We start from the raw sequence: 21724 nt of genomic DNA, 5'->3' as shown, positions 1-21724 counted from the left end.
GGCCCCCAGCAAGCGGTAGATGGGGAGGGGGTTGCACCTCATCCTGAGTCGCCGACACCCGGGGACCTACCTATAGGGGGTAAGAGTTGTGTGGTGTCGGCGAGGGAGTAGTGGTAGAGTCTCTCTCGACTCGCCTGCGGTGTAACAGGGAGAACAATCGCGGCCCGTGCCATCACATGAAGTCAGCACACAGAACACAAACATTCTCACAAACACATAATACACAGTATAACATCAATAAGTAAAATAGCAAGGTGGACAGCCCACCATCTTTAATCTTATACTTCTTTCATTATTTCTCACTATCCTCTTATACTCATATTATTCTTCCTTCACCCATCTTTTCTATAAATATAGATAGATAGATCTTTCACTACCTAAGTCATTCGTTCCCCAGCTACCGAAGAAGCAGGACGTCCTGCTCCGCTGAAGAAGACTCAGGTGAGCCGAAAGCTGGATATGGAAAAACTAGCGAAACTGCCGAAGTCATAAACACCCTAACAAAAGAAGTAAGGACATCAATAAGGAATAAAATTAAACGGGATATAATGCGGCTCCCTCACTACCTAAGTCATTCGCTCTCCAGCTACCGAAGGAGCAGGACGTCCTGCTCCGCTGAAGAAGACTCAGGTGAGCCGAAAGCTGGATATAGAAAAACTAGCGAAACTGCCGAAGTCATAATTACAAAAAAAGTAAGGACATCAATAAGGAATAGAATTAAACGGGATATAATGCGGCTACCTCACTACCTAAGTCATTCGCTCTCCAGCTACCAAAGGAGCAGGACGTCCTGCTCCGCTGAAGAAGGCTCAAGTGAGCCGAAAGCTGGATATGGAAAACAAAAAGAAGTAAGGACATTTATAAGGAATAAAAACACGTGCAAGAAGATAATATTATGCTGAGTCACCAATCGCATTTAATGAAACACAACTTCGGTCCTGTTGCTTCAGTAATGTTTGGCTGAATGCATGAAACGTACACTATGCGAAGGTAGTATAGCGAGGATAAGGTAAACATATTCTTCTTAACTTCACTTTTCTTTCAGCACTGTGATTGGTTGCCGGTTTCTATCTAAGCAAGTAGCTGACTGGCTGGCGACTCGCGCCAAACTCCAACCTGTCTCTTATTCTGGAAATGAGTGAATTATTCCTAAATATTAAGGGGTGCGAACCATATGACAGGAGAGTTGAGAAAGCAGGGTTAACAAAAGTGCCTGAGACCAGCCTCTCCTGCGCTGTGAGCGCCCCGCACACCACGGCGGTGACGACAATCCACCTGTACGCCCAGCAGGTGTCCGTGTGAGGCAATAAGAAAAAAATAAATAAAAAATAAATAAACAAATAAAACAAAAAAAAAATAATAAAATAAATATCTAAAAAAATAAATAAAAAAACAAAATTAGAAAAAAAAATAAAACTAGATAAAGAAATAGAAAACGAATAAAATAATGAAAATACTAAAAATAATAAATTGAACAAAAAATAAAACAAAAAAAAATGTGAAAAAATAAAGTAAATAAAGAAATAGAAAACGAATAAAACAATTAAAATAGTAAAAATAATAAAAGTAAATAAAGAAATAAAAAGAACAAAATAAAGAAAATGGTAAAAATAATAAAAGAAAATAAAGAAATAGAAAATGAATAAAATAATGAAAATAAAAAAAATATTAAAAGTAAATAAAGAAAGAGAAAACGAATAAAATAATGAAAACAGTAAAAAATAATAAAAGTAAATAAAGAAAAAAACAACAAAATAAAGAAAATAGTAAATAAAAAAATAAAATGAAATAAATAAAGAAAAAACAAATAAAATAGCGAAAAAAAAAAAAAAAGATAAATGAAGAGCAAATGAGAGAGTGGTGTGAAATAGATACTGGGTAAGGAAGCAAAATTAAAGCAAGACGGTTTGCCCTTCAACTTGATGTCTCCTACTATATTTCCTTTCTCACTATAAACCTCCAATCTTCCCTTCCCACCCATTCTACCACTTCATTTTCACCCAGCTTTTCTATCGCCCCCAAATCGCAAAATCGCAAGGAAGCAAAAGAAGCAAAATAGCAAAACACGTCCAGGGAAACCAAAGAAGAAAATAGGGAAAAAATGGACACAGGAAATGGAAGTGATTAGAGCGTTGAATAATGAAGTACAAAGAAGAACGAAATGCAGAGAGTGACTAGAGCCTGGGGTAATGAAGTACAAAGAAGAACGAGATAGAGACAATGACTAGAGCGTTGAATAAGGAAGAACAAAGAAGAACAAGATGGAGAGAGTGACTAGAGCGTGGGATAATGAAGTACAAAGAAGAACGAGATGAAGAGAGTGACTAGAGAATGGGAAAACGAAGTGCAAAGAACAAGATGAAGAGTGACTAGAGGCTGGGATAATGAAGTAAAAAGAAGAACGAGATGAAAAGAATGACTAGAGCCTGGCATAATGAAGTACAAAGAAGAACGAGATGGAAATGGTGACTAGAGCCTGGGATAATGAAGTACAAAGAAGAACAAGATGGAGAGAGTGACTAGAGCGTTGAATAAAGAAGTACAAAAAAGAACGAGATGGAGAAAGTGACTAGAGCCTGGGATAATGAAGTACAAAGAAGAACGAGATGGAGAGAGTGAAGAGAGCGTTGAATAAAGAAGTACAAAGAAGAACGAGATGGAGAGAGTGATTAGGCCCTGGGATAATAAAGTACATAGAAGAACGAGATGGAAATAGTGACTAGAGCCTGGGATAATAAAGTACAAAGAAGAACGTGATGGAGAGAGTGACTAGAGCGTGGGATAGTGAAGTACAAAGAAGAACGAGATGGAGAGAGTGACTAGGGCCTAAAATAATAAAGTACAAAGAAGGAGGAGGTTAAGAAAGTGACTAGAGTGTGGGATAATGAAGTACATTGAAGAACGAGATAGAGAGAGTGACAAGGGCCTGGGATAATAAAGTACAAAGAAGAACGTGATGGAGAGAGTGACTAGAGCGCTGAATAAAGAAGTACAAAGAAGAACGAGATGGAGAAAGAGACTAGAGCCTGGGAAAATGAAGTACAAAGAAAAACGAGATGGAGAGAGTGACTAGAGCGTGGTATGATGAAGTACAAAGATCGTGATGGAGAGACTGACTAGAGCCTGGGATAATGAAGTACGAGATGGAGAGAGTGACTAGAGCGTTGAATAAAGAAGTACAAAGAAGAACGAGATGGAGAGAGTGACTAGAGCATGGGATAATGAAGTACAAAGAAGAACGAGATGGAGAGAGTGACTAGAGCGTGGGATAATGAAGTGCCAAAAAGAACGAGATGGAGAGAGTGACTAGAACCTAGGATAATGCAGTACAAAGAACAACAACATGGAGAGAATGACTAGAGCCTGGGATAAGAAGTACAAAAAAGAACGAGATGAAGAGAGTGATTAGAGCGTGGGATAATGAAGTACAAAGAAAAACGTGATGTAGAGAGTGACTAGAGCGTGAGCATAATGAAGTACAAAGAAGAACGAGATGGGAGAGAATGACTAGAGCGTTGAATAAGGAAGTACAAAGAAGAACGAGATAGAGAGAGTGACTAGAGCGCTGAATAAAGAAGTACAAAAAAGAACGAGATGCAGATGGTGACTAGAGCATGGGATAATAAAGTACAAAGAATAAACAGATGGAGAGAGTGATTGAAGCCTGGGATAATGAAGTATAAAGAAAAAACGAGATGGAGTTAGTGATTAGAGCCTGGGATAATGAAGTACAAAGAAGAACGTGATGGAGAGAGTGACTAGAGTCTGGGATAATGAAGTAAAAAGAAGAACGAGATGGAGAGAGTGACTAAAGCCTGGGATAAGGAAGTACAAAGAACAACGAGATGGAGAGACTGACTAGAATGTGGGATAATGAAGTATAAAGAAGAATGATATGGAGAGAGTGACTAACGCCTGGGATAATGAAGTACAAAAAAGAAAGAGATGGAGAGAGTGATTAGAGCCTGGGATAATGAATTACAAAAAAGAACGAGATGGAGAGTGGCTAGAGCCTGGGATAATGAAGTACAAAGAAGAACGAGATGGAGTGAGTGACTAGAGCCTGGGATAATGAAGTACAAAGAAGAACGAGATGGAGAGAGTGACTAAAGCCTGGGATAATGAAGTACAAAGAAAAACGAGATGGAGAGAGTGACTAGAGCGTTGAATAAAGGAGTACAAAGAAGAACGAGATGGAGAGAGTGACTAGAGTCTGATATAATGAAGTACAAAAAAGAACGAGATGGAGAGAGTGACTAAAACCTGAAACAATGAAGTACAAAGGAGAACGAGATTAAAATGGTGACTAGAGCCTGGGAAAAAGAAGTACAAAGAAGAACGTGATGGAGAGAGTGACTAGAGCCTGGAATAATGAAATATAAAGAAGAACGAGATGGAGAGAGTGACTAGAGCGTTGAATAAAGAAATACAAAGAAGAACGAGATAGAGAAAGTGACTAGAGCGTTGAATAAAGAAGTACAAAGAAGAAAAAGATGGAAAGTGACTAGAGCCTGGGATGATGAAGTACAAGGAAGAACAAGATGGAGAGAGTGGCTAGAGCGTGGGATAATGAAGTACAAAGAAGAACGATATGGAAATGGTGACTAGAGCCTGGGATAATAAAGTACAAAGAAGAACGAGATGGAGAGAGTGACTAGAGCCTGGGATAATGAAGTACAAAGAAGAACGAGATGGAGAGAGTGACTAGAGCGTTGAATAAAGAAGTACAAAGAAGAACGAGAAAGAGAGAGTGATTAGAGCGTTGGATCATGAACTACAGAGAAGAACGAGATGGAAAGAGTGATATGAGCCTGGGATAATGAAGTGCAAAGAAGAACGTGATGATGAGAGTGACTAGACCGTGGGATAATGAAGTACAAAGAAGAACGAGATGGAGAGAATGACTAGAGCCTGGGATAATGAAGTACAAAGAAAAACGAGATGGAGAGAGTGACTAGAGCCTGGGATAATGAAGTGCAAAGAAGAACGAGATGGAGAAAGTGACTAGAGCCTGGGATAATTAAGTACAAAGAAGAACGAGATGGAGAGAGTGACTAGAGCGTGGGATAATGAAGTACAAAGAAGAACGAGATGGAAATGGTGACTAGAGCCTGGGATAATGAAGTACAAAGAAGAACGAGATGGAGAAAGTGACTAGAGCCTGGGATAATAAAGTACAAAGAAGAACGAGATGGAGAGAGTGAAGAGAGCGCTGAATAAAGAAGTACAAAGAAGAACGAGATGGAGAGAGTGACTAGACCCTGGGATAATAAAGTACATAGAAGAACGAGATGGAAATAGTGACTAGAGCCTGGGATAATAAAGTACAAAGAAGAACGTGATGGAGAGAGTGACTAGAGCGTGGGATAGTGAAGTACAAAGAAGAACGAGATGGAGAGAGTGACTAGGGCCTAAAATAAAGTACAAAGAAGAAGGAGGTGGAGAGAGTGACTAGAGTGTGGGATAATGAAGTACATTGAAGAACGAGATGGAGAGAGTGACAAGGGCCTGGGATAATAAAGTACAAAGAAGAACGTGATAAAGAGAGTGACTAGAGCCTGGGATAATGAAGTACAAAGAAGAACGAGATGGAGAGAGTGACTAGAGCCTGGGATAATGAAGTACAAAGAAGAACGAGATGGAGAGAGTGACTAGAGCCTGGGATAATGAAGTACAAAGAAGAACGAGATGGAGAGAATGACTAGAGCCTGGGATAATGAAGTACAAAAGAGAACGAGATGGAGAGAGTGACTAGAGCCTGGGATAAGAAGTACAAAAAAGAACGAGATGGAGAGAGTGATTAGAGCCTGGGATAATGAAGTACAAAGAAAAACGTGATGTAGAGAGTGACTAGAGCGTGAGGATAATGAAGTACAAAGAAGAACGAGATGGGAGAGAATGACTAGAGCGTTAAATAAGGAAGTACAAAGAAGAACGAGATGGAGAGAGTGACTAGAGCGTTGAATAGAGAAGTACAAAAAAGAACGAGATGCAGATGGTGACTAGAGCATGGGATAATGAAGTACAAAGAAGAAACAGATGGAGAGAGTGATTAAAGCCTGGGATAATGAAGTATAAAGAAAAAACGAGATAGAGTTAGTGATTAGAGCCTGACATAATGAAGTACAAAGAAGAACGTGATGGAGCAAATAACAAGAGCGAGGGATAATGAAGTACAAAGAAGAACGTGATGCAGAGGATGACTAGAGTCTGGGATAATGAAGTAAAAAGAAGAACGAGATGGAGAGAGTGACTAAAGCCTGGGATAAGGAAGTACAAAGAACAACGAGATGGAGAGAGTGATTAGAGCCTGGGATAATGAATTACAAAAAAGAACGAGATGGAGAGTGGCTAGAGCATTGAATAAAGAAGTACAAAGAAGAACGAGATGGAGTGAGTGACTAGAGCGTTGAATAAAAAAGTACAAAGAAGAGTGAGATGGAGAGAGTGACTAGAGCCTGATATAATGAAGTACAAAAAAGAACGAAATGGAGAGAGTGACTAAAACCTGAAATAATGAAGTACAAAGGATAACGAGATTAAAATGGTGACTAGAGCCTGGGATAAAGAAGTACAAAGAAGAACGTGATGGAGAGAGTGACTAGAGCGTGGGATAATGAATTACAAAGAAGAACGAGATGGAGAAAGTGACTAGAGCCTGGGATAATGAAGTACAAAGAACAACGAGATGGAGAGAGTGACTAGAGCCTGGGATAACGAAGTACAAAGAAGGAGATGAAGAGAGTGACTAGAACCTGGAATAATGAAGTACAAAGAAGAACGAGATGAAGAGAGTGACTAGAGCGTTGAATAAAGAAGTACAAAGAAGAACGAGAAAGAGAGAATGAGTAGAGCCTGGGATAATGAAGTACAAAGAAGAACGACATTGAGAGAGTGACTAGAGCCTGGGATAATGAAGTACAAAAGAGGAGATGGAAATGGTGACTAGAGCCTGGGATAATGAAGTACAAAGAAGAACGTGATGGAGAGAGTGACTAGGACGTGGGGATAATGAAGTACAAAGAAGAACGAGATGGAGAGAATGACTGGAGCCTGGGATAATGAAGTACAAAGAACAACGAGATGGAGAGAATGACTAGAGCGTGGGATAATGAAGTACAAAGAAGAACAAGATGAAAATGGTGACTAGAGCCTGGGATAATGAAATACAAGGAAGAACAAGATGGAGAGAGTGATTAGAGCTTGGAATAATGAAGTACAGAGAAGAACGAGATGGAGAGAGTGATTGCAACCTGGAACAATGAAGTACAAAGAAGAACGAGATGGAGAGAGTGATTACAGCGTGGGATAATGAAGTACAGAAAAGAACGAGATGGAGAGAGTGACTAGAGCCTAAGATAATGAAGTACAAAGAAGAACGAGATGGAAATGGTGACTAGAGCCTGGGATAATGAAGTACAAAGAAGAACATGATGGAGAGAGTGACTAGAGCGTGGGATAATGAAGTAAAAAGAAGAACGAGATGGAGAGAGTGACTCGAGCGTGGGATAATGCAATACAAAGAAGAACAAGATGAAAATGGTGACTAAAGATTGAGATAATGAAGTACAAAGAAGAACAAGATGGAGTTAGTGATTAGAGCCTGGGATAATGAAGTACAAAGAAGAACGTGATTGAGCGAATGACAAGATCGTGGGATAATGAAGTACAAAGAAGAACAAGATGGAGAGAGTGACTAAAGCCTAAGACAATGAAGTATAAAGAAGAACGGCCTGGGATAATGAAGTACAAAGAAGAACGTGATGGAGAGGGTGACTAGAGTCTGGGATAATGAAGTAAAAAGAAGAACGAGATGGAGAGAGTGACTAAAGCCTGGGATAATGAAGTACAAAGAAGAATGAGATGGAGAGAGTGATTAGAGCCTGGGATAATGAAATACAAAAAAGAACGAGATGGAGAGTGGCTAGAGCGTTGAATAAAGAAGTACAAAGAAGAACGAGATGGAGTGAGTGAGTAGAGCCTGGGATAATGAAGTACAAAGAACAAGATGGAGAGAGTGACTAAAGCTTGGGATAATGAAGTACAAAGAAAAACAAGATGGAGAGAGTGACTAGAGCCTGGGATAATGAAGTACAAAGAAAAACGAGATGGAGAGAGTGATTAGAGCTTGGAATAATGAAGTACAGAGAAGAACGAGATGAAGAGAGTGATTAGAGCCTGGGATAATGAAGTACAAAGAAGAACGAGATGGAGATAGTGACTAGAGCCTGGGATAATGAAATACAAGGAAGAACGTGATGGAGAGAGTGATTAGAGCTTGGAATAATGAAGTACAGAGAAGAACGAGATGGAGAGAACGATTAGAGTCTGGAACAATGAAGTATAAAGAAGAACGAGATGGAGAGAGTGACTAGAGCCTGGGATAATGAAGTACAAAGAAGAACGAGATGGAAATGGTGACTAGAGCCTGTAATAATGAAGTACAAAGAAGAACGTGATGGAGAGAGTGACTAGAGCCTGGGATAATGAAGTACAAAGAGGAACGAGATGGAGAGAGTGACTAGAGCCTGGGATAATGAAGTACAAAGAAGAACGAGATGGAGATAGTGACTAGTGCGTGGGATAATGAAGTACAAAGAAGGAGAAGGAGAGAGTGACTAGAGCGTGGGATAATGAAGTACAAAGAAGAACGAGATGGAAATGGTCACTAGAGCTTGGGATAATGAAGTACAAAGAACGATGTGGAGAGAGTGATTAGAGAGTGGGATAATGAAGTACAAAGAAGAACGAGATGGAGAGAGTGACTAGAGCGTGGGATAATGAAAAACAAAGAAGAACAAGATGGAGAGAGTGACTAGAGCGTTGGATAAAAAAGTACAAAGAAGAACGAGAGATGGAGAGATGTGAAAAGGGCCTGGGATAATTAAGTACAAAGAAGAACGTGATGGAGAGAGTGACTAGAGTGCTGAATAAAGAAGTACAAAGAAGAACGAGGTGGAGAAAGTGACTAGAGCCTGGGATAATGAAGTACAAACAAGAACGAGATGGAGAGAGTGACTAGAGCGTGGAATAATATAGTACAAAGAAGAACGAGATGGAGAGAGTGAATAGAGAGTTGAATAAAGAAGTACAAAGAAGAACGAGATGGAGAGAGTGACTAGGCCCTGGGATAATAAAGTACATAGAAGAACGAGATGGAAATAGTGACTAGAGCCTGGGATAATGAAGTACAAAGAAGAACGTGATTGAGCGAATGACAAGATCGTGGGATAATGAAGTACAAAGAAGAACAAGATGGAGAGAGTGACTAAAGCCTAAGATAATGAAGTATAAAGAAGAACGAGATGCAGAGAATGACTAGAGCCTGGGATAATGAAGTACAAAGAAGAACGTGATGGAGAGGGTGACTAGAGTCTGGGATAATGAAGTAAAAAGAAGAACGAGATGGAGAGAGTGACTAAAGCCTGGGATAATGAAGTACAAAGAAGAATGAAAAGGAGAGAGTGATTAGAGCTTGGGATAATGAAATACAAAAAAGAACGAGATGGAGAGTGGCTAGAGCGTTGAATAAAGAAGTACAAAGAAAAACAAGATGGAGAGAGTGACTGGAGCGTAGGATAATGAAGTACAAAGAAAAACGAGATGGAGAGAGTGACTCGAGCGTGGGATAATGAAGTACAAAGAAAAACAAGATGAAAATTGTGACTAGAGCCTGGGATAATGAAATACAAGGAAGAACGAGATGGAGAGAGTGATTAGAGCTTGGAATAATGAAGTACAGAGAAGAACGAGATGAAGAGAGTGATTAGAGCCTGGGATAATGAAGTACAAAGAAGAACGAGATGGAGATAGTGACTAGTGCGTGGGATAATGAAGTACAAAGAAGAAGGAGAAGGAGAGAGTGACTAGAGCGTGGGATAATGAAGTACAAAGAAGAACGAGATGGAAATGGTCACTAGAGCTTGGGATAATGAAGTACAAAGAACGATGTGGAGAGAGTGATTAGAGAGTGGGATAATGAAGTACAAAGAAGAACGAGATGGAGAGAGTGACTAGAGCGTGGGATAATGAAAAACAAAGAAGAACAAGATGGAGAGAGTGACTAGAACGTTGGATAAAGAAGTACAAAGAAGAACGAGAGATGGAGAGATGTGACAAGGGCCTGGGATAATTAAGTACAAAGAAGAACGTGATGGAGAGAGTGACTAGAGTGCTGAATAAAGAAGTACAAAGAAGAACGAGATGGAGAAAGTGACTAGAGCCTGGGATAATGAAGTACAAACAAGAACGAGATGGAGAGAGTGACTAGAGCGTGGAATAATATAGTACAAAGAAGAACGAGATGGAGAGAGTGAATAGAGAGTTGAATAAAGAAGTACAAAGAAGAACGAGATGGAAATAGTGACTAGAGCCTGGGATAATGAAGTACAAAGAAGAACGTGATGGAGAGAGTGACTAGAGCGTTGGATAGTGAAGTACAAAGAAGAACGAGATGGAGAGAGTGACTAGTGCGTGTGGTAATGAAGTACAAAGAAGAACGAGATGGAGAGAGTGACTAGTGCGTGTGGTAATGAAGTACAAAGAAGAACGAGATGGAGAGAGTGATTAGAGCGTGGGATAATGAAGTACAAAGAAGAACGAGATGAAGAGACTGACTAGAGGCTGGAATAACGAAGTACAAAGATGAACGAGTTGGAGAGAGTGACTAGAGCCTGGGATAATGAAATAAAAAGAAGAACGAGATGTACAGAATGACTAGAGCCTGAGATAATGAAGTACAAAGAAGGACGAGATGGAGAGAGTGACTAGGGCCTAGAATAATGAAGTACAAAGAAGGAGGTGGAGAGAGTGACTAGAGTGTGGGATAATGAAGTACATTGAAGAATGAGATGGAGAGAGTGACTAGAGCCTGGGATAATGAAGTACAAAGAAGAACGAGATGGAGTGGGTGACTAGAGCCTGGGATAATGAAGTACAAAGAAGAACGTGATGGAGAGAGTGACTAGAGCGTGGGATAATGAAGTAAAAAGAAGAACGAGATGGAGAGAATGACTAGAGCGTTGAATAAGGAAGTACAAAGAAGAACGATATGGAAAGAGTGACTAGAGCCTGGGATAATCAAGTACAAAGAAGAACGAGATGGAGAGAGTGACTAGAGCCTGGGGTAATGAAGTACAAAGAAGAAAGAGATGGAGAGAGTGACTAGAGCCTGGGATAATGAAGTTCAAAGAAGAACGAGAAAGAGAGTGTGACTAGAGCTAGGGATAATGAAGTACATACGAAAACGAGATGGAAATGGTAACTAGAGCCTTGGACAATGAAGTACAAAGAAGAACGAGATGTTGTTAGTGACTAGAGTGTGGGGATAATGAAGTACAAAGAAGAACAAGATGGAGAGAATTACTAGCGCGTTGAATAAGGAAGTACAAAGAAGATCGAGATGGAGAGAGTGACTAGAGCCTGGAATAATGAAGTACAAAGAAGAACGAGATGGAGAGAGTGACTAAAATGTGGGATAATGAAGTACAAAGAAGAACGATATGAAGAGAGTGACTAGAGCCTGGGATAACGAAGTACAAAGAAGAACGAGATGGAAAGAGTGACTAGAGCCTACGATAATGAAGTACAAAGAAGAACGAGATGTAGAGTGACTAGAGCCTGGGATAATGAAGTACAAAGAAGAACGATTTGGAGAGAGTGACTAGAGCCTGGAATAATGAAGTACAAAGAAGAACGAGATGGAGGGAGTGATTAGAGCCTCGGTTAATGAAGTATAAAGAAGAAAGAGATAGAGAGAGTGACTAGAGCCTGGGATAATGAAGTACAAAGAAGAACGAGACGGAGAGAGTGCCCAGAGCATGGGATAATGAAGTACGAAGGAAGAGATGGAGAGAGCGACTAGTGCCTGGGATAATGAAGTAAAAAGAAGAACAAGATGGAGAGAGTCACTAGAGCCTGGGATAATGAAGTACAAAGAAGAACGAGCCTGGGATAATGAAGTACAAAGAACAACGAGTTGGAGAGAGTGACTAGAGCGTTGAATAAAGAAGTACAAAAGAAGAACGAGATGGAGAGAGTGACTAGAGCCTGAGATAATGAAGTACAAAGAAGAAAGAGATGGAGAAAATGGTTAGAGCCTGGAATAATGAAGTACAAAGAAAAACGAGATGGATAGAGTGATTAAAGCATGGGATAATGAAGTATAAAGCAGAACGAGATGGAGTGAGTGATTATAGCGTGGGATAATGAAGTACAAAGAAGAACGAGATGCAGAGAGTGACTAGAGCGTTGAATAAAGAAGTACAGAGAAGAACGAGATGGAGAGTGACTAGAGTGTTGAATAAAGAAATGCAAAGAAGAAAGAGATGGAGAGAGTGACTAGGGCCTTGGAAAATAATATACAAAGAAGAACGAGATCCAGAGAGTGACTAGAGCGTTGAATAAAGAAGTACAAAGAAAAACAAGATGGAGAGGGTGACTAGGGCCTGGGATAATGAAGTACAAATTAGAACGAGATGGAGAGAGTAACTAGAGCGCTGAATAAAGAAGTACAAAGAAGAACGAGATGGAGAAAGTGACTAGAGCATGGGATAATGAAGTACAAAGAAGAACGAGATGGAGAGAGTGACTAGAGCATGGGATAATGAAGTACAAAGAAGAACGTGATGGAGAGAGTGACTAGAGCCTATGATAATGAAGTATAAAGAAGAACGAGATGGAGAGAGTGACTAGAGCCTGGGATAATGAAGTACAAAGCAGAACGAGATGGAGAGAGTGACTAGAGCGTGGCTATAATGAAATACAAAGAAGAACGAGATGGAGTGAGTGACCAGACCCTGGGATAATGAAGTAAAAAAAGAACGAGACGGAAAGAGTGAGTAGAGCCTTGGATAATGAAGTACAAAGAAGAACGAGATGGAGAGAGTGACTAGAGCCTGGGATAATGAAGTAAAAAGAAGAACGAGATGGAGAGAGCGATAGAGCGTTGAATAAAGAAGTACAAAGAAAAACGAGATGGAGAGAGTGACTAGAGCCTGGGATAATGAAGTACAAAAAAGAACGAGATGGAGAGAGTGATTGGAGACTGGGATAATGGAGTACAAAGAACAACGAGATGGAGAGAGTGACTAGAGCGTGCGATAATGAAGTACAAAGAAGAACGAGATGGAAATGGTGACTAGAGCCTGGGGTAATGAAGTACAAAGAAGAAGGTGATGGAGAGAGTGACTGGAGCGGAGAATAATGAAGTACAAAAAAGAACGAGATGGAGAGAGTGACTAGAGCATGGGATAATGAAGTACGAAGGAAGAGATGGAGAGAATGACTAGTGACTGGGATAATGAAGTAAAAAGAAGAACGCGATGGAGAGAGTGATTAGAGCCTGATATAATGAAGTACAATGAAGAACGAGATGGAAACGGTGACTAGATCCTGGGATAAAGAAGTACAAATAAAAACGAGATGGAGAGAGTGACTAGAGCGTTGAATAAAGAAGTACAAAGAAGAACGAGATGGAGAGAGTGACTAGGGCCTGGATTAATAAAGTACAAAGAAGAACGAGATGGAGAGAGTGAATAGAGCGTTGAATAAAGAAGTACAAAGAAGAACGAGATGGAGAGAGTGACTAGAGTGTTGAATAAAGAAGTACAAAGAAGAACGAGTTGGAGAGAGTGACTAGGCCCTGGGATAATAAAGTACATAGAAGAACGAAATGGAAATAATGACTAGAGCCTGGGATAATGAAGTACAAAGAAGAACGTGATGGAGAGAGTGACTAGAGCGTTGGATAGTGAAGTACAAAGAAGAACAAGATGGAGAGAGAGACTAGAGCTTGGGATAATGAAGTACAAAGAAGAACGAGATGGAGAGAGTGATTAGAGCGTGCGATAATGAAGTACAAAGAAGAATGATATGGAGAGAGTGACTAAAGCCTGGGATAATGAAGTACAAAGAAGAACGAGATGAAGAGACTGACTAGAGGCTGGAATAACGAAGTACAAAGAAGAACGAGATGGAAAGAGTGACTAGAGCTTGGGATAATGAAATACAAAGAAGAACGAGATGGAAATGGTGACTACAGCATGGGATAATGAAGTACAAAGAAGAACGAAATGGAGAGAGTGACTAGAGCATGTGATAATGAAATAAAAAGAAGAACGAGATGTAGAGAATGACTAGAGCCTGAGATAATGAAATACAAAGAAGAACGAGATGGAGAGAATGACTAGGGCCTAGAATTAGGAAGTACAAAGAAGAAGGAGGTGGAGAGAGTGACTAGAGCGTGGGATAATGAAGTACATTGAAGAACGAGATGGTGAGAGTGACTAGAGCGTGGGATAATGAAGAACAAAGAAGAACAAGATGGAGAGAGTGACTAAAGCGTTGAATAAAGAAGTACAAAATGGAGAGAGTGACTAGGGCCTGGTATAATAAAGTACAAAGAAGATCGAGATGGAAATGGTGACTAGATCCTGGGATAATGAAGTACAAAGAAAAACGAGATGGAGAGAATGACTAAAGCCTGGGATAATGAAGTACAAAGAACAACAAGATGGAGAGAATGACTAGAGCCTGGAATAAAGAAGTAAAAAAAAGAACGAGATGGAGAGAGTGACTAGAATGTGGGATAATTAAGTATAAAGAAGAATGAGATGGAGAGAGTGACTAAAGCCTGGGATAATGAAGTATAAAGAAGAACGAGATGCAGAGAATGACTATAGCCTGGGATAATGAAGTACAAAGAAGAACGTGATGGAGAGAGTGACTAAAACCTGAAATAATGAAGTACAAAGGAGAAAACGAGATTAAAATGGTGACTAGAGCCTGGGATAAAGAAGTACAAAGAAGAACGTGATGGAGAGAGTGACTAGAGCGTGGGATAATGAAGTACAAAGAAGAACGAGATGGAGAGAGTGACTAGAGCCTGGAATAATGAAATATAAAGAAGAACGAGATGGAGAGAGTGAATAGAGCGTGGGATAATGAATTACAAAGAAGAACGAGATGGAGAGAGTGACTAGAGCCTGGGATAACGAAGTACAAAGAAGAAGGAGATGAAGAGAGTGACTAGAACCTGGAATAATGAAGTACAAAGAAGAACGAGATGGAGAGAGTGACTAGAGCGTTGAATAAAAAAGTACAAAGAAGAACGAGATGGAGAGAGTGACTAGAGCGTTGAATAAAGAAGTACAAAGAAGAAAGAGATGGAAAGTGACTAGAGCCTGGGATGATGAAGTACAAGGAAGAACAAGATGGAGAGAGTGGCTAGAGCGTGGGATAATGAAGTACGAAGAAGGAAGAGATGGAGAGAGTGACTAGAGCCTGGGATAATGAAGTACAAAGAAGAACGATATGGAAATGGTGACTAGAGCCTGGGATAATGAAGTACAAAGAAGAACGTGATGGAGAGAGTGACTAGAGCGTGGGATAATGAAGTACAAAGAAGAACGTGATGGAGAGAGTGACTAGAGCGTAACTATAATGAAGTACAAAGAACGAGATGGAGAGAGTGACCAAAGCGTGGGATAATGAAGTACAAAGAAGAACGAGATGGAGAGAATGACTAGAGCCTGGGATAATGAAGTACAAAGAAGAACGAGATGGAGAGAGTGACTAGAGCTTGGGATAATGAAGTACAAAGAAGAACAACATTGAGAGAGTGATTAGAGCCTGGGATAATGAAGTACAAAAGAGAACGAGATGGAAATGGTGACTAGAGCCTGGGATAATGAAGTACAAAGAAGAAGGTGATGGAGAGAGTGACTAGAGCGTGAGATAATGAAGTACAAAGGAGAACGAGATGGAGAGAGTGACTAGAGCGTGGGATAATGAAGTACCAAAAAGAACGAGATGGAGAGAGTGACTAGAACCTAGGATAATGCAGTACAAAGAACAACAAGATGGAGAGAATGACTAGAGCCTGCGATAAGAAGTACAAAAAAGAACGAGATGGAGAGAGTGATTAGAGCTTGGGATAATGAAGTACAAAGAAAAACGAGATGGAGAGAATGAATAGAGCGTTGAATAAGGAAGTACAAAGAAGAACGAGATGGAGAGAGTGACTAGAGCGCTGAATAAAGAAGTACAAAAAGAACGAGATGCAAATGGTGACTAGAGCATGGGCTAATGAAGTACAAAGAAGAAACAGATGGAGAGAGTGATTAAAGCCTGGGTTAATGAAGTACAAAGAAGAACGAGATGCAGAGAATGACTAGAGCCTGGGATAATGAAGTACAAAGAAAAACGTGATGCAGAGGGTGACTAGAGTCTGGGATAATGAAGTAAAAAGAAGAACGAGATGGAGAGAGTGACTAAAGCCTGGGATAAGGAAGTAAAAGAACAAGGAGATGGAGAGAGTGACTAGAATGTGGGATAATGAAGTATAAAGAAGAATGAGATGGAGAGAGTGACTAACGCCTGGGATAATGAAGTACAAAGAAGAACGAGATGGAGAGAGTGACTAGAGCCTGGGATAATGAAGTACAAAGAAGAACGAGATGGAGAGAGTGACTAGAGCGAGGGATAATGAAGTACAAAGAAGAACGAGATGGAGAGAGTGACTAGAGCCTGGAATAATGAAATATAAAGAAGAACGAGATGGAGAGAGTGACTAGAGCGTTGAATAAAGAAGTACAAAGAAGAAAGAGATTGAAAGTGACTAGAGCCTGGGATGATGAAGTATAAAGGAGAACAAGATGGAGAGAGTGACTGGTGCGTGGGATAATGAAGTACAAAGAAGAACGAGATGGAAATGGTGACTAGAGCCTGGGATAATGAAGTACAAAGAACGTGATGGAGAGAGTGACTAGAGCGTAGCTATAATGAAGTACAAAGAACGAGATGGAGAGAGTGACCAAAGCGTGGAATAATGAAGTACAAAGAAGAACGAGAAGGAGAGAGTGATTAGAGCGTGGTATAATAAAGTACAGAGAAGAACGAGATGGAGAGAGTGATATGAGCCTGGGATAATGAAATACAAAGAAGAACGAGATGGAGAGAGTGACTAGAGCCTGGCATAATAAAGTACAAAGAAGAACGAGATGGAGACAGTAACTAGAGCCTGGGATAATGAAGTGCAAAGAAGAACGTTATGATGAGAGTGACTAGACCGTGGGATAATGAAGTACAAAAAAGAAAGAGATGGACAGAATGACTAGAGCCAGGGATAATGAAGTACATAGAAGAACGAGATGGAGAGAGTGATTAGAGCCTGGGATAATGAAGTACAAAGAACGAGATGGAGAGAGTGACTAGAGTGTTGAATAAAGTACAAAGAAGAACGAGATGGAGAGAGCGACTATAGCCTGGGATAATGAAGTTCAAAGAAGAACGAGATGGAGAGAGTGACTAGAGCCTGGGATAAGAGTGACTTGAGCGTTGAATAAAGAAGTACAAAGAAGAACGAGGTGGAGAGAGTGACTAGGGCCTGAGATAATAAAGTATAAAGAAGAGCGAGATGGAAATGGTGACTAGAGCCTATGATAATGAAATACAAATAAGAACGAGATGGAGAGAGTGACTAAAGCGTTGAATAAAGAAGTACAAAGAAGAAAGAAATGGAGAGAGTGACTAGAGCCTGGGATGATGAAGTACAAAGAAGAACGTGATGATGAGAGTGACTAGACCGTTGGATAATGAAGTACAAAGAAGAACGAGATGGAGAGAATGACTAGAGCCTGCGATAATGAAGTACAAAGAAGAACGACATGGAAATAGTGACTAGAGCCTGGGATAATGAAGTACAAAGAAGGTGATGGAGAGAGTGACTAGAGCGTGAGATAATGAAGTACAAAGAAAAACGGTACAAAAAAGAACGAGATGGAGAGAATGACTAGAGCCTGGGATATTGAAGTACAAAGAAGAACGTGATGGAGAGAGTGACTAAAGCTTGGGATAATGAAGTACAAAGAAAAACAAGATAGAGAGAGTGACTCGAGCGTAGGATAATGAAGTACAATGAAAAACGAGATGGAGAGAGTGACTCGAGCGTGGGATAATGAAGTACAAAGAACAAGATGAAAATGGTGACTAGAGCCTGGGATAATGAAGTACAGAGAAAAACGAGATGAAGAGAGTGATTAGAGCCTGGAATAATGAAGTACAAAGAACAACGAAATGGAGAGAGTGATTGGAGCCTGGGACAATGAAGTACAAAGAAGAACGTGATGGAGAGAGTGATTACAGCGTGGGATAATGAAGTACAGAGAAGAACGAGATGGAAATGGTGACTAGAGCCTGGGATAATGAAGTACAAAGAAGAACGTGATGGAGAGAGTGACTAGAGCGTGGGATAATGAAGTACAAAGAAGAACGTGATGGAGAGAGTGACTAGAGCGTAACTATAATGAAGTACAAAGAACGAGATGGAGAGAGTGACCAAAGCGTGGGATAATGAAGTACAAAGAAGAACGAGATGGAGAGAATGACTAGAGCCTGGGATAATGAAGTACAAAGAAGAACGAAATGGAGAGAGTGACTAGAGCCTGGGATAATGAAGTACAAAGAAGAACGAGATGGAGAAAGTGACTAGAGCCTGGGATAATGAAGTACAAAAGAGAACAAGATGGAAATGGTGACTAGAGCCTGGGATAATGAAGTACAAAGAAGAAGGTGATGGAGAGAGTGACTAGAGCTTGAGATAATGAAGTGCAAAGGAGAACGAGATGGAGAGAGTGACTAAAACCTAGGATAATGCAGTACAAAGAACAACAAGATGGAGAGAATGACTAGAGCCTGGGATAAAGAAGTACAAAAAAGAACGAGATGGATAGAGTGACTAGAATATGGGATAATGAAGTATAAAAAAGAAACGAGATGGAGAGAATGACTAGAGCCTGGGATAATGAAGTACAAAGAAAAACGTGATGCAGAGGGTGACTAGAGTCTGGGATAATGAAGTAAAAAGAAGAACGAGATGGAGAGAGTGACTAAAGCCTGGGATAAGGAAGTAAAAGTAGAACGAGGTGGAGAGAGTGACTAGAATGTGGGGATAATGAAGATGGAGAGAGTGACTAGAGCCTGTGATAATGAAGTACAAAGAAGAACGTGATGATGAGAGTGACTAGACCGTTGGATAATGAAGTACAAAGAAGAACGAGATGGAGAGAATGACTAGAGCCTGGGATAATGAAGTACAAAGAAGAACGTGATGGAGAGAGTGACTAAAGCTTGGGATAATGAAGTAGAAAGAAAAACAAGATAGAGAGTGACTCGAGCGTAGGATAATGAAGTACAAAGAAAAACGAGATGGAGAGAGTGACTCGAGCGTGGGATAATGAAGTACAAAGAAGAACAAGATGATAATGGTGACTAGAGCCTGGGATAATGAAGTACAAGGAAGAACGAGATGGAGGGAGTGATTAGAGCTTGGAATAATGAAGTACAGAGAAGAACGAGATGAAGAGAGTGATTAGAGCCTGGAATAATGAAGTACAAAGAACAACGAGATGGAGAGTGTGATTGGAGTCTGGGACAATGAAGTACAAAGAACGAGATGGAGAGAGTGATTACAGCGTGGGATAACGTAGTATAGAGAAGGAGATGGAAATGGTGACTAGAGCCTGGGATAATGAAGTACAAAGAAGAACGTGATGGAGAGAGTGACTAGAGCGTGGGATAATGAAGTAAAAAGAAGAACGAGATGGAGAGAATGACTAGGGCGTTGGATAAGGAAGTACAAAGAAGAACGAGATGGAGAGAGTGACGAGAGGCTGAGATAATGAAGTAGAAAGAAGAACGAGATGGAGAGAGTGACTAGACCCTGGGATAATGAAGTATAAAGAAGAACGAGATGGAGAGAGTGACTAGTGCGTGGGATAATGAAGTACAAAGAAGAACGAGATGGAGAGAGTGACTAGAGCGTGGGATAGTGAAGTACAAAGAAGAACGAAATGGAAATGGTGACTAGAGTTTGGGATAATGAAGTACAAAGAACGAGATGGAGAGAGTGACTAGAGCCTGGGATAATGAAGTACAAAGAACTAGATGGAGAGAGTGACTAGGGCGTTGAAAAAAGAAGTACAAAGAAGAATGAGATGGAGAATGACTAGAGCCAGTACAAAAAAGAACGAGATGGAGAGAGTGACTAGAACCTGAAATAATGAAATACAAAGAAGAACGAGATGGAGAGAGTGACTTGAGCCTGGGATAAAGAAGTACAAAGAAGAACGTGATGGAGAGAGTGATTAGAGCCTGGGATAATGAAGTACAAAGAACGAGATGGAGAGAGTGACTAGAGCGTGGGATAATGAAGTAGAAAGAAAAACGAGATGGAAATGGTTACTAGAGCCTGGGATAAGGGTGTACAAAGAAAAAAAAAAAAAAAGAGATAGAGAAAGCGATGATACGATTGGGTAGAGAAGTACAGAGAAGAAGGAAATGGAAATGATGATTAAAGGATTGGACATGGAAGTAAAAAGAAGGATATTGAAAAAGGTGTTAATGCTTGGGTAAGGAAATAAAAAGAAGAGGGGGATAAAGGGAAGAAAATAAAGGGAAAGGTGCTTAGAACCGTGAAGAAAACCTTAAGTGCGATGAGCGTTACGAAAATAGAACCTGTAAAGATCTTAGGTGATGACACAAAGAAAATAAGTGATGAAATAAAGGACCTGTGAAGGCCTTAATTGATGGAACGAAGAAAAGAAATGATAAAACAAATGAAAGAGGTGATGAAATAAAGGACCTGTGAAGAAGGCCTAACCTATTGAAATGAAGAAAAGAAATAAGTGATAAAACAAAGAAAAGGACTATAGTGCGATGAAAGTGATGAAACAAAGGACATGTGAACAAGGCCTTAAGTGATGAAACAAAGAAAAGAAGCCTTAAGTGTTAAAACGAAGAAAATGCGGCCTACTGATGAAACAATGAAAAGAAGTGATGAAATAAAGGACTTGTGAAGTAGGCCTTAGTGATGAAACAGAAAAGAAGCGATAAAATAAAGGACCTGTGAAGTTGGCCTAAGTGATGAAAAAAGTAAAGGAAAAAAGTGATGAAATAAATGACCTGTGAAAAAGGTCTTAAGGGGTAAAACAAAGAAAAGAAATAAGAGATAAAATAAAGGACCTGTGTAGAAGGCCTTAGGTGATGAAACAAAGAAAACAAGCCTATAGTGTTGAAACGAAGAAAAGGCGGCTTAGTGATGAAAAATAAAAGAAAGCCTATAGTGATTAAACAACGGGAGGAAGTAATGAAATAAAGGACCTGTGTAGAAGGCCTTAAGTGATTAAATAAAGAAAAGAAGTAATGAAACAAAGGACCTGTGAAGAAGGCTTTAAGTGATGAAATAAAGAAAAAGCATTAAAAGATAAAACAAAGAAAAGAAGTGATAATATAAAGGACCTGTGTAGAAGGCCTTAAGTGATGAAACAAAGACAAAAGTGATGAAACGAAGGACCTGTGAAAAAGGCTGTAATTGACAAAACAAAGAAAAGTTATAAAATAAAAGACCTGTGAAGTAGGCCTTAGTGATGAAAATAGAAAAGAAGTGATACATTAAAGGACCTGTGAAGTAGGCCTTAAGTGATGGAAAAGTAAAGAAGGAAAAAGTGATGTAATAAATCAAGGACCTGTGAAGAAGGCCTTAAGTGATGAATAAAGTAAAGAAGGAAAAAATGATAAAATAAAGTACCTGTGTAGAAGGCCTTAAGCGATGAAACAAAGAAAACAAGCCTAGTGTTGAAACGAAGAAAAGGCGGCTTAGTGATGAAAAAAAGAAAAGAAACCCTATAGTGATTAAATAAAGAAAAGAAGTGATGAAATAAAGGAT

General features: G+C 39.9%; 1 long non-coding RNA gene across 6 annotated transcripts in view; it reads right to left on the bottom strand.

Moving 5' to 3' along the window:
* The window catches only part of LOC135114989 (uncharacterized), a 91477-nt gene that overhangs the window by 14122 nt on the left and 55631 nt on the right, over window positions 1-21724 (bottom strand). The gene's annotated exons all lie outside the window — the stretch shown is intronic.

The sequence above is a fragment of the Scylla paramamosain genome, chromosome 28 (genome assembly GCF_035594125.1).
Source record: "Scylla paramamosain isolate STU-SP2022 chromosome 28, ASM3559412v1, whole genome shotgun sequence".
NCBI classification, from domain to species: Eukaryota; Metazoa; Arthropoda; class Malacostraca; order Decapoda; family Portunidae; genus Scylla; species Scylla paramamosain.
This window is presented reverse-complemented; position numbering and strand designations above follow the sequence as displayed.